Below are 13,738 nucleotides of genomic sequence, written 5' to 3'. Positions count from 1 at the left end.
AGTAAGCTTTAAAGGTTAGATTTGATCCCAGGTCTCTAACCCCAGGGCTCATGTTCTTTCCAGTGTAACATGCTGCCTCCCTGGGCATGTCCTTTAACCTCAGTTTCTCCATGGGTAAAGTAGGGATGACTATGATAACATCTGCCTCATTGGATTCTTGAGGATAAAGTGAGAAAATATATGGAAGGTATTTTTTTTCCAAGGCTTCTCCCAGTTCTAATTCTGTGCTCTAACATTCCGGTTCAAATCTTACCTCAAATGCTTACCACCTGTGTAGCCTTGGACAATTCATTTAAATTCCCTAGGGCTCAGTTTAAAAGTGCATACTGGAGGAAGGGGGGGAGTTGGACTAATGGCCACTGCTGTTCCTTTTAGATCATGTCCATTCCTTCTGCCTTCAAATACTGAAGAAAGCTATGGTTTCTCTCCCCAACCTCCGCCCCCCACCCCACCCCCAACCCCCATGTCCTGGTCTTCTTTTCTCTAGGCTAAATATCCTTGGTTCCTTCAACTTCTAATTCCACAAAAGTATAAACAATAACTGCTTTAAATGTAACACCTGAAGCACCTAGGGGTGGGGATGGAGACAAGTTACCTCTTAACAGGATTCCCAGGCTTAATCTAAAGGGATACATCTTTAATTGTCCAATTTCAGGCATCAGGCAGGCGGTGCTAAGAGTTTGGGCTGGAAGAAAAGCCTAGGCTCTTCTTGGCACCACCAATACTGTACCATATGAGTGGTCTCCTAATTCGCTTATGTCAAACCCGTCCTGATCCCAGGTTTATAAGCTTTCCTGGAGAATTCTCAGCTCCTGGCCTTTCCGTCCTTGGCAGGCATGATTATTTAGAAAGCAGCGTTGAGCAAAAGGGACTGTCACCTGTAGCTCATGGGAACTGTTGGCACCACTGCCGCTCTGAGAGTCCCTTCCAGGAGATACATATCGAAAAAACTCAGCCTGGATCTGGGTGCTCTGAGATCATGTGTTTAAAAAGCAATAAGACTGAATACTTCTCCATTTCCCCTTTGTGAAGCCATGTATGATAAATGATAGGCAATTTCATGGCTGGGGCTTCAATTTCCGAAAATATTAGTGCTATTCCCTGAGCTCCACTTCCGAGATAAATTCTTTTTGGCAGCCTCCTCCATTGTCTCCTAATTCCCTGCTTCTGAATACATTTGGAGACCCAGTATGAATTTCATCAGCTCCAGGGCTGACATCCTCACCACCTGATCAGCTCTGAAAGGTCGACTGCCTACTGTCTGCTTCACCTCCTGGTTTGTTTGTTTTTTATCAGATTTGGAGGATCAGAGAATTGAGAACTGGGAGGGATCTCAGAGATCAGCCAATATAACCTGCTCTTTTGACAGAGGAAGAAACTGAGGCATAAGGGGGGGAAATAGAATTGTTTTGCCTGATATCAATTCAAGAAGAAATTACTGAGAATCTGCTATATGTCCAGAATTATACCAGGAATCACAGGGAGTGCAACATGGTATAATGAATCCACCAACAAACTGAGCATCTACAAAGGACCTGGCATTCCTAATGTAGTTGGCATTGCTGGGTATATGGAGAGGCATACAAATTTTTCGTGTCCTTGGTGGTGGAGCCAAAGTATGACCCCATGAAAAGTTAACTAACGGGGGTAGCTAGGTGGCACAGTGGATAGAGCACCGGCCCTGGAGTCAGGAGTACCTGAGTTCAAATCCGGCCTCAGACACTTAACACTTACTGGCTGTGTGACCCTGGGCAAGTCACTTAACCCCAATTGCCTCACTTAAAAAAAAAAAAGTTAACTAACATCATCAGGCAAATGTGCAAAATGTCAAATGAGGGGAATTATGCAAGAGAAGATCTGAGGAAGGAGAAATATCTCTGGGCTGAGGTGGTCAGGGAAGACTTCCTGAAGGAGGTGGACTGGGCCCCACTGCCTAGTCAGCACTGCACTAGGTGGTTTGGAGGGATAGGCCTTGAAGAATGGGCACAACATGGATAGGTAAAAAAGAAAGGATAAGATGGAGAATTTGTTAAATTACGTGGGTTATCTAGGTGTAGCCAAAAACCAGGAAAGAAGATGTTGAATTTGGTTTAAACATGTGACCTAGAATCCATGCTCTCAAAGAGCTTACAATCTAAATGGGGAGGGAAAACATAAAACAACAGAAGAGTGCAAGGTAATGTAGAATCAAGAACAAATGTGCATGGTGTAGAACAGTGGTGCTGAACTCAAATAGAGATAGGGGCCACTGATAAGTATCCCTGCAGGTTGCACGTGTTGACTTAGAAAAACCATATGTGCTTATATATATATATATATATATATATATATATATATATATAGAGAGAGAGAGAGAGAGAGAGAGAGAGAGAGAGAGAGATTTAAAATTGGATATTAGATCATAAATCTACCCTACTTAACCTTTCCCTTAATTTATCTCCCAGACTAGTAAATGGAAGAAGCTTCTGGTTTTCTAGATAGACCATTTATTGTATGGTAGTAACAAGGTGATATTGATTAGAAGGATAGGAAAGTAGAAACACAATACAAATCGTCTTAAGTCTAAGCTTAGTCTATATTCCATATAAAACTCACCAAAAGAGAAGGCCACCTTTGGGGAGAGAGAGATCGTCTGTGGCAGTCAGGAGACCAGCAGAGCAGGAAAAAACTCCCACTTCCGTTCTCTCCTTGCCTTTTAAGCTCACACCCTGGAAGTCGAGTGCATAGCAGGCAGTCTAACGTGCGCAGCAGGCGGACTGGCGTGCGTAGCTCATGCCGTTGGTCTCCTCCCCAAAAGGGTGGTCCTTCAAAAACTGGCATCTTTCAGTTATCCTAACTGTTAAAAAAAACTTTCATATTTTTTTACCACTATATATATATATATATATATATATATATATATCCCTTTTATATTAATAGATTAAAAATTAAAATCAGATAGGAAGTCGATCTTAATCTGTTTGAGCCACATATGGTGACACCACACTATAGAACAATAACCAGTGGGGAGGTTGGAAAGAGAATTGGACAGTGCTGCCTGGAATTAGTAGGAAGGCTTCATGGAGAAGATATAATTTGTATACCTTTGAAGGATGTGTATGTAAAATACATACAATGTAATTTGTGCCAGGGAGGCCCAACCAGCTGGAAGAGGAGGGATAAGAAGGATGAGGTGGGAAAGTGAAAAGAGAAACAGGAAAAGAGCTCCCTAGGAATGACTTCTGGTAAAGTTTTCAGCTGAGAGTGAAGGTGGGGGAGGGAGTAGGGGTGGGGGAAGGGAAGAAAGAGAGTTGTGAGCTATTTATAGAAAGTTTTGGAACAGACTTCTGAAATGTGGGGGTCAGTGTAGGGACTTTCTAGTGTGTGAATTTCCTCCACCGATGCAGTTCTTAATGACCCACTATGGTTTAGTAGAAAAGTACCATGGAGTTACCTGAGACACAGAGAAGTCCAATGACTTGTCCAAGGTCACAGCCTATAAGTGTCAAAGATGGGATTTAAACCTTGTCCCTGACTCCAAGTCCAATACCCTCTCCCCTCTACATAGCTGTCTCTCTTCTTGGTTTATAAAGAAAACAAATGTATTAAATAGAATGGGAAAAGAAGTCATCTTAAGACATCTCATTTGAGGATAGAGATGAGCCTGGGTTTTTAAAAGCTGTATCAATGAGATGTCACCTTTGGCAGGACCATCCAAGCTGGAAGAGTGCGGACCCAGTGATGGATGATGTCTGTCATCTGAAGGCTGGCCACTAGGTAATGAATATTTTGGCTACAGCAACTCATGAAATCATCCACTAAGGTCTGGAGGGGTTGCAATTTGCATGTGTCAAGGGAGAACCAAACTGATGACATCACAGGTCTTTTTGAAATCTTTGAAATGCTGAAGAAAGAGAAAATGCTATATCATCAACCTTTATCTCTCACACTCCCTAATGTATTCCTTCTGCTATAGCCAGGCTGACCTACTCATAATTTCCTATGCTTGTTAGGGTCATTTGCTTACAATGCCCCACTACTCGAAATGCCTTCCCTTTCCTTTCTTCTCTGAATTGTGCCTGTCCCTCATGCCCAGCCCAACAACCAGCTCTTTCCATGAGGTCTTTTCTGATAGTTCACCTGAAAACTTCCTGTCTTTTCTCTGAACCCCTGTAGTACTCAAAGTATGGATCCCTCCTTCTAGAACTTCATTGCATACATGAGCTTGCTTCACGTAGGCATGTCTTCTTGTTGTTCAGGCATTTCAGTGCCCAACTCTCTGTGACCCCATTTAAGGTTTTCTTGGCAAAGATACTGGAGTTATTTGCCACGTCCTTCTCCAGTTCATTTTACAGATGAGGGAACTGAGGCAAACAGGATTAAGTGACTCATCCAGATTCACACAGCTAGTAAGTGTCTGAGGTTGAATGTGAAGTCAGATGAGGAGTATTCCTGATTCCAAGTCCACTGCTCCATCCACTGAGCCACCTCGCTGCTCCATATATCAAGTCTGCCACAAAACTGTAACCTCCCTAAGAGCAGAGAATGTGTCCTATCCTTTTCTTCTCCACCACCGTGTTTAACATGAGAACAGACACACAGTAATAATCAGTGACATTTACATAATACTTTAAACACTTACAAAAAACTCTCCACACAAGAAATTAGGGAAGTAGGTGCTATTATTATCCCTATTTCATAGTTAAGGAAATGAAGGCCCAGAAAGGTTAATTCAAAGTCATTCAGTACCTGTAGTACAATTGAAATCCAGGTTTTCCTACTCCTGATAGGCAGGAGGGGGCAGCCTAGCTTGTTGGATAGAGCACAGGCCTTTTTGGAGTCAAGAACACCTGGGCCAAATTCCCACATCTGATACTAGCAGTGTGACACCAAGGAAGACACTTAACCTCTGAACCTCAGTTTCTCATATCTAAAATGAAAGGGGAAGGGGGTGGGATGGACTTGATGGTCTCTAAGGTTACTTCCAGCTCTAAATCTGTGATCCCAGTTCCTATATTCTATGCCCTATGGCAAGCTGCCTTTCCAAAAAGAGGGGCTCAGGAAGGCTTTTTTTAAAAAATAAAATTAATTAGAATTGACTTTTCCTGAAGAATTCGGAAGTCATATAAGGGTAAAACAAATGTCAGCCAAGATGTGAGGCCCAATATGAAAGAGAAATTCTTTGAAAAGCCAAAAATTTTTCCCCAGAGATTATTTTAACTTTCTTCTCTGCCCATATGGAACTGATGGATTGGGCGTTTCTATATATGAACAAATGTTGATGTCAGGGCTGGCTCTCAGTAAAATTGTGATGTCATTGACCAAAATTTATCTTCAGTGAAAACCATATCTCCTTAAGAATGCAGGATAATGGGGGGCAGCTAGGTGGTTCAGTGGATAAAGCACCGGCCCTGGATTCAGGAGAACCTGAGTTCAAATCTGGCCTCAGACAGTTAACACTTACTAGCTGTGTGACCCTGGGCAAGTCACTTAACCCTCATTGCCCCACTAAAATTAAAAAAAAAATTAAAAAAAAAAAAAGAATGCAGGATAATGGTTCTAGAGCTGGATGGAACCTCTGTAGTCATCTAATCCAACTTCCTCATTTAAAAGATGGGGAAACCAAGGCCCAGAGAGGTTGCTTGATCTGCCCAAAGTAATATAGGAAGTATCTGAGGAGAGCTTGAACCCAGATGTGTGTGACTCTAAAGCTGGTCCTCTCATCACTATATTTGTGATCCCTTTATTCAGAACCCTTCTCATTCTACCCACCACCCCCATCCCCTAAAAAACCTATAGGGGGGTTGCTAGGTGGCACAGTGGATAGAGCATAGGGCCTGGATTCAGGAGGACCTGAATTCAAATACGGCCTTAGACACTTAACACTTACTAGCTGTGTGACCCTGGGCAAGTCACTTAACCCCAATTGCCTCACCAAAAAACAAAACAAAACCAAAAAAACTCTATAGGAAGAAATCCTGTAGAGCACCCAGTGACCTCAAGATGCTTCTTTGACTGTCCAGGACATACTTAGTCAGGCCCACCCTATACCATGCCCCTAAAACTCATTCTCCCAACTCTTTTCCCCATCCTACTCCCAAATATTCTCTGCCTGCTTCCAGGTGAGAAACCAGATCATAATTCACACTGAGGTATAAGGCTGATAATGGCTTAAGAGTTCACTCATTCCAAAGTCCAATTACTAAGTCCTGTTCATTTCAACTCCACAATGACTTTTGAGTGGTCTCTCTATTCCTATTGTTCCCATTGTTGTTCAGTCATTTTTAGTCATGTCTAACTCTTGGTGACCTCATTTGGGGTTTTCTTGGAAAAGACATTAGAGTGGTTTGCCATTTCCTTCTCTAACTCATTTTACAGATGAGGAAACTGAGGCAAACAGGGTTAAGTGACTTACCCAAGGTCATTCTCAGGACACTAACAGGCATTCAATTCCACCTGCCTAAATTGTTTTACATGCTTCCACTCTTGCCTCCTCCAGTTCAACCTTTATATTGCTCTGATCACTTCATCCCTTTTGTCAGAATCTTTTAATGGTGCCCTATTATGTGACTGGAACTAGAGCTGTAAGGAGTCTTAAAGGACATTTAGTCCCATAGTCTCTGGAGCAGGGAACAGGACCCTCTGAGAGGCCAAGGTATCACCCTAGGAGAACCATGGCCTGACCCCAAGGAGTGTATGATCAACCAATCAAAGAGTGGAAAAAGAGTTTATATCCCACCCTTGGGGTGTGATAGCCAATCATAGAGCTTTTCTCCAACACAATCACACCTACCAATATCCCCCCAATACTCCTCCATTTTGCCCCTCCCTCTGCTATTTATGCTCTGAACCTGTGTACTTTTCCTGGATGTTGGACCCTCAGGGCAGTTATAATCTCAAGGCTACCCATAGTAAGTACACCTGGAAAAATTCCACCTCAACCACCCAGATCACTTCTTGTCTATTGGAGGAGCTCTTAAGGGGATGGTCTCTACATTTATCACAAAACATTGGTGTATTTTAACTATCTGTGCACTGTCCCCTCATAAGACTATAAATTACATGAAAGCAGGGACTGTGCATTACCTAAACACTGGCTCTCTCTCAATGCCAACCTAGCACAGTGCTCTCTACAAAACTGGTTCCTGATAAATATTTATTGAATCTTTTTCTTAATTGTATTGGTATCTTTTGTTTCAATATCACCTTTATTTTCAAATATAACCCTCTCCCATTCTTCCCTGATCCAGCTATCCCTCAGAACAAAGAATAAAAAAGAAGGGGTAGAGGAAGGAAGCAGCACAGCAAAACCAAGATCAATTGAGTCTGACAAAATATGTGATATTCCACACCCATAGTTTCTTGTTCTGTCCCACCCCCACACCCCAACTCCCAACATTCACTTAGACAAAGAAGGTAAGGAAGTGTACTTTCTCATTTCTTCTTTGCAACTAAGTTTGGTCATTATAATAATAGGACATTCAGGTTTTGGTTGTCTTTGTTCTTTCCATTTTCATTCTTATGGTCATTGCTTAGATTATTTTTCCTGGTTCTGCTTACTTCACTTTCCATCAGTTCACATGTTCTCCCATGCTTTTCCAAATTCTTAATATTTATCATTTCTTATGGCTCCATTGCGTTCATGTGCCACAACTTGTTTAGCCATTCCCCAATGGATGGGCATCCAATTCATTTCCAGCTCTTGTTAAAACAACAACAAAAGGATGACATTGCTAATACACATTCATCAATTCTTATGGCTCTATTATATCCATGTACTACAACTTATTTAGCCTTTCTGCAATACATGGACATCTATTCCATTTCTAGCTCTTTCTAATACAAAAAAAAAAAAAGCTACTCGAAATATTCAGGTGTAAATAGGATCTTTCTGTCTTTGACCTCTTTGGTATACAATATTTATTGAATCTTAAATAAGCAAGGGCAAATGCTTTGTTAAAGAAATGAATTACAAATAGAAGAATTTTCAATGTGGTCAGACTGCGGAAGAATGTCTTCCTGGCATTACTCAAATTATAATCACATGTAGAAAATGGCCTTCCCTTCAAAGAGATATGGACAGACTTTTATTGTCCCTTACCCCTACCTTCCTCAAGGGCCTAAATGAAGGCACATGTGATGGGCAGAACCACTTAGTCTCGTCTCCCTCGAAGATCTGATATCTCTGAGTTTAAAGGCTCTTCCATTCCTCTGGATTCTTGGAAAATGATATTAATATACTTGAGAAACTTCACAATGGGGTGTCTCCTAAGAAAGAATTTAGCCCAAAATATCCAGCTGGATGTCACATCCATGGTGAATAAGGGACCAGACACTCACCAGGCTATCCCAGAGCCTCTTGAGAAGAAAAATCCCTGGGAGCAGCATGAAATTTCCCGACTAGATGGGATGGCAACACAAGCTCTTGTTTACTTTAGGAGAGGGAAAGACTGGGGGAACATCTGCTCCAAGAAGCCACTTGAAAGATAATCAGGCAATGATGTTGGTGAAACAGCTGTTCAGCAGGCAGAGAAGTAGCACGCTTGGGAGCCAGGGGGAGGAGCAAGAGGAGGAGAGGAGCAAGACAGAAGCAAAACTGGAAGGAGCCCTAGAATTCTTTTTTTTCTTTCTTTTTTTTCTTTCCTTTTTTTTTTTTTGCCAGCCTCCCCCAGCAGATTCAGGGCATTGGAGGGGAACCTGAGCCTCCCTCTGTCCTGGAGCAGACTGAAATAGAGGCATTCTCTCTCAGGTCTTGCCTTTATAATCACAACTCCAAGAAGGCAAGAGGGAAATTGGAGTTTTTTCTACTCATCGTTTAACAACCAACCCAGATCCTCTGGTATGACTTGAGGTCAACTGAAAGACACAAATTTCCTCCCCCCAAGTGTCTCCCCATCATTTTACTATAGTTTCTGAAATTCTACCATTAGGGTTACTCCTCAGAGTTAAGTTAAGGACCTGACAAAATATTAATGCATTCCCTACCATGAGTAACCCATTAAGTTATTAACAACTCTTAATATCTTAGTGGGAATTAATTAATCAAATTAATTCTACCAGTCACATAACAAGACCTTGATGAGATGAGAGTAAAAGATGGAGAAGTTCTAATAGAATGAGGAGAGTGAGGGAAAGGAAAGTCTGGAGCAAAGATAGTGGCCAGGAGTGAATAAACATAAGTATTACACCAGAATTAGGGGAATCCAGGTATCCAAGAACATCCCAGGATCCTCTAACATCAGATTTAGAGCTGACAGGGACCTCAGAAGCCATCTAGTCCAACACTCTCATTATTACAGGTGAGAAAGTTAAGGTCCAGATTGGTTAAGTGATTCCCAAGCTCACACAAGTGGTAAGTATCCAGAGGTTGGATATGAATCCAGGTACTATGACTCCAGATACAGGGTTCTTTCCACTGTACCACACTGCTGGGGGGCCAAAGGGTATTTGTTTTTTGTTTGGTTTTTTTGTTTGGTTTGGTTTTTTGGTGAGGCATTTGGGGTTAAGCGACTTGCCCAGGGTCACACAGGCTAGTAAAGGTGTCAAGGGTCTGAGGCAGAATTTGAACTCAGATACTCCTGAATCCAGGGCTGGTGCTCTATCCACTGTGCCACCTAGCTGCCCCTCGCTAAGGGGTATTTGTGAAACCAACTCATTAACTTCACTCTTTTGTCCTGCCTATCCATTTGATGGGCATTGAGGTGGTGCAATAGATAGAGCGCTGGGCTTGAACTCATATTCGTGAGTTCAAATCTGGCCTCAGACACTTACTAGATGCCTGGGCAAGTCACTTCACCTGGTTTGCCTCAGTTTTCTCATCTGTCAAGTGAGCTGGAGAAGATCTTGAAATGGCAAACCACCCCAATATCTTTGCCAAGAAAACCCCAAAAGGGGTTGGTCATGACTGAAATGACTTAACAACAAAAATCTATTCAACAGTAAATCTCCAATGGTAAATTCCACACGTGGCTTCCTTTGTCTAAAGGTTATATAAGGAAAGCAAGAAAAAGGGAAAGAAGGGGAAGGACTTTAGATCTTTAAGAAACCTCTGAGGTCTAGTCCAGTTCTCTCATTTTATAGATGAAAAAGCTGAGACTTACAAAGGTGGGGTGGCTTGCCTCTATATTCCTCCTCCTCCTCAGTTAGTGACCTCAGGCAAATTGCTTAATTTGTCTGGAATGTCAAATGAAGATAGCAGGGAGGAATGGGAGCAGGAGCAGCCTGCTACAAGTGCTCAGAAGTGCCACACACCTTCCCACCTGCCCCTGCCCTGCCCCAAGCAGATAGGCATTGCACACTATAATTACATCCCTATAAAGATGCCCCTTGTTAGCTGTTAATACACCTTAGCAGATATTATCGTAGAACTGTAGAAATTTAAGAATGAGAATTTGGAGATCCTTTAGTTGAGTGTCTCATATTATGCAGAGATCCTCCCTATGCCATAGAGGCAAGGAATTGTAGAGCATTTGAGCTTAAAGGGATTCAGCTAGCTTTTGCAGTAGATAGAAACCTGTACTTGGAGTCATAAATACCCAAGTTCAAATTCTATCTTAGATATTTATTAACTGTATAATACTGAGCAGTTGATGTAGCTTTCCCTACTTGTAAAGTGGGAGTAATAATAGCTACAGAGCAGAGGTTTTTAATATGAGGTCTGTGAGCTTTTTATTTGTTTTTTTGTTTTGTTTTGGTTTGTTTTGGTTTGGTTTGGTTTGGTTTGGGGTTTTTTGTGGGGCAATGGGGGTTAAGTGACTTACCCAGGGTCACACAGCTAGTAAGTGTCAAGTGTCTGAAGCCGGATTTGAACTCAGGTACTCCTGAATCCAGAGCCTGTGCTTTATCCACTGCGCCATCTAGCTGCCCCTGGTCTGTGAGCTTTTTAAACATTTATTTTGATAACTAATTCAATGTCAGAGCAGGTAGGTGGCACAGTGGATAAAGAACCGGAGAAGGAAATGGCAAACCACACTAGTATCTCTTCCAAGAAAACCCCCACTGGGGTCACCAGGAATTGGACATGACTTGATAACAACAACAACATTAAAAATTCAGTATCATTTGGATCCCTTGTAATCCTATGTATTTTACTTTATGCATTTAAAAAAGTATTCTGAGAAAGAGTACAAAGGTTTTAACAGACTGCTAAAGAGTTCCATGACACACAAAAAAGTTAAGAACCCCTGCTATAAAGATTCAACATGGCATAGTGGGCGAAGCTTGCCTCGGAGTGAGAAAGACCTGAATTCAAGTCTTGCCCCTTATACATATGGGCTGTGTGATTCCTCCTAATCTCTGCTCTAAGTAACTAAGAATGTGTTACAGAGCAGGTGTTGACCTGCATTGTTGGAAGAAGTTTCCCATTTAGGGAGTTCCCTATACCAATAAAATCACAGGGCTCTCCCTATCCCTTAAGCTAAAAGGGATCTTGAGATCATTTAAACCAATTCCTCTGTTTTAGGAATTAAGAAACTAATGATTTCAGAAGCAAAATGACAGTGAGCAACCAGCCACTGCTTCCAATGATGGAGAGCTCACTCCTTCACAAGCTACTAATAATTTAAAACAAATAACAACAACCCAACTCTTACTTCTTTTTGGCCACAGTCTCCTTCCTGATACTTTCTACTGGCTGATCCTAGTCCTTCCCTCTGGAGCCAATCAAACAAATATTTAGTAAGTATCTACCATTTAGCAGGAATTTTGCCATAAAGACAAAAGTAAAACAGCCCCTGACATTAAGGAATTTACATTCTAATAGGGGAAAGGATATCTACACATATAAGTACATTCATAATATCAACAAAACAAAGCCAAGGCCACACAGATTCAATCCAAGTCTTCTTCCAAATGATAGCACTCACAGTCTTTGAAGAAGGTTGTTTATATGCTTCCCCCTAAATCTTCTCAGAGCTAAGCATTCCCAGTTCCTAGAATCAACAAAAATAAACATATATTAAGTCCTTACTACTGCAAGTCACTATACTGGAAAGCTGGGATATGTAAATCCAAAACATGATGCACTCCTTGCCCTTGGGGAGCTAATATTCTTCCTGAGATTAAATACAAGATCATTTGAGGAAGGAAGGAGTAACAACTTTGGAAGAGAGGTGGGTGGGAAGGAGGTAGCGCCGGAGCTGAGTTTTGAAAGGGGATAAGGATGCTGAGGGGGACAGATGAGGATTTAGTACACACTGAGTAAAAGGGATGGCTTGTGCCAATGTAGGCATCTAGGCAAGAAAGAAAGCACTGAGGGCAGAACCCAGAGCACTAGGAATAAGATTCAAAGAGATTAATTTAGGCCTGTTATTGGGAGAAAAAACCACCTCATCCCAACAATTAGAGCTGTCCCAAAGAATAATGGCCTGCCCCAAAAGGTGATGGGAACACCTTGGGAACTCCTTGGGAACAAAGACCAAACAACTATTTGTTACATGTTAGAGTGAGGATGCCTTTTATGAATGAGTTCGACTGGGGCAGCTAGGTGGCGCAGTGGATAGAGCACCAGCCCTGGAGTCAGGAGGAACTGAGTTCAAATCCGGCCTCAGACACTTAACACTTACTAGCTGTGTGACCCTGGGCAAGTCACTTAACCCTAATTGCCTCACTAAAAAAAAAAAAAAAAAGAATGAGTTTGACCAAACTGCCACTGAGATCCCCTCTAACACTCAAATTCAGTGATTCTGTATGATTCTCTACTTTTGAACAGGAAAAACAGCAGGGGGTATAGGATGACTAAAACATAGCCTACATGAAGAAGACTGAGGTGAAATACCAGGAAAGGTAGGCAGAAGGCATTTGTTTGTTGTTTTAAGTCATGTCTGACTCTTTGTAACCCCATTTTGGGGTTTTCTTAGCAAAACTACTAGAGCAGTTTACCATTTCCTTCTCTGGCTCATTTTTACAAATGAGGAAACTGAGCCAAACTGGGTTGCTCAGCGTCACCCAGATAATGAGGCCAGACTTAAACTTAGGTCTTCCTGACTCCAGGCCCAGCACTCTATCTGCTGTACAACCTAGCTGCCCAGGAAGTCATTTGTAAAGAACCTTAAATGCCAAGATAAGAACTTGACATTTTATCCTAAAGGTAATAATAGGGAGCCACTGAGGGTTTGGGGACAAGGAGGTGACATAATCAGACCTATGTCTTAAAATTTTCTTTTGGCAGTGCTGTGGAGCATAAAGAGTAGAGAAACTGGAAGCAGGAACATCAATAAGGAGGCTATTCCTATAGTCCAGGTAATAGGCAATGAGGATATAAACTAGGGTCCTAGAGGACTGACGAAGGAAATATTGTAAAGATACACTCCATGGGAATTGTTGACTTACTGGGTATAGGTGTGTACAAGATGGAGATGGAAAAGGAGTCAAGGATGGCTCCAAGGTCATGAGCACAGATGACTGAGAAGAACATGGTACCTTTAATAGAAAGAAGTTTGCAATCAACAAATCATTCCTTCTGTAACATAATTTTCAGACTCCTCACCACCCAGATCTTCTTCTGGACAAGTTCCTGTTTGTCAGTATCCTTCTCAAAATGAACTGAACAGAACATTCCAGATAATCTCTGATCAGGACAGAGTACACAATAAGAAGCTTATCTCTTTTGTTCTGATCTTTACATTCATATTAATATAGTCAAAGATTGTATTTGCTATTTTAGTAGTTGTGTCAAACTACCAATATATCAGCTTAGCTTTCGACTAGAATCCAGCCCCCCCCCCATAAACCGTCCTTGTCATGGGCAACCCCCAGTATA

This window comes from Dromiciops gliroides, chromosome 2 (genome assembly GCF_019393635.1).
Source record: "Dromiciops gliroides isolate mDroGli1 chromosome 2, mDroGli1.pri, whole genome shotgun sequence".
NCBI classification, from domain to species: Eukaryota; Metazoa; Chordata; class Mammalia; order Microbiotheria; family Microbiotheriidae; genus Dromiciops; species Dromiciops gliroides.
The sequence above is the reverse complement of the archived record's forward strand: the minus strand, read 5'-3'. Positions refer to the sequence as shown.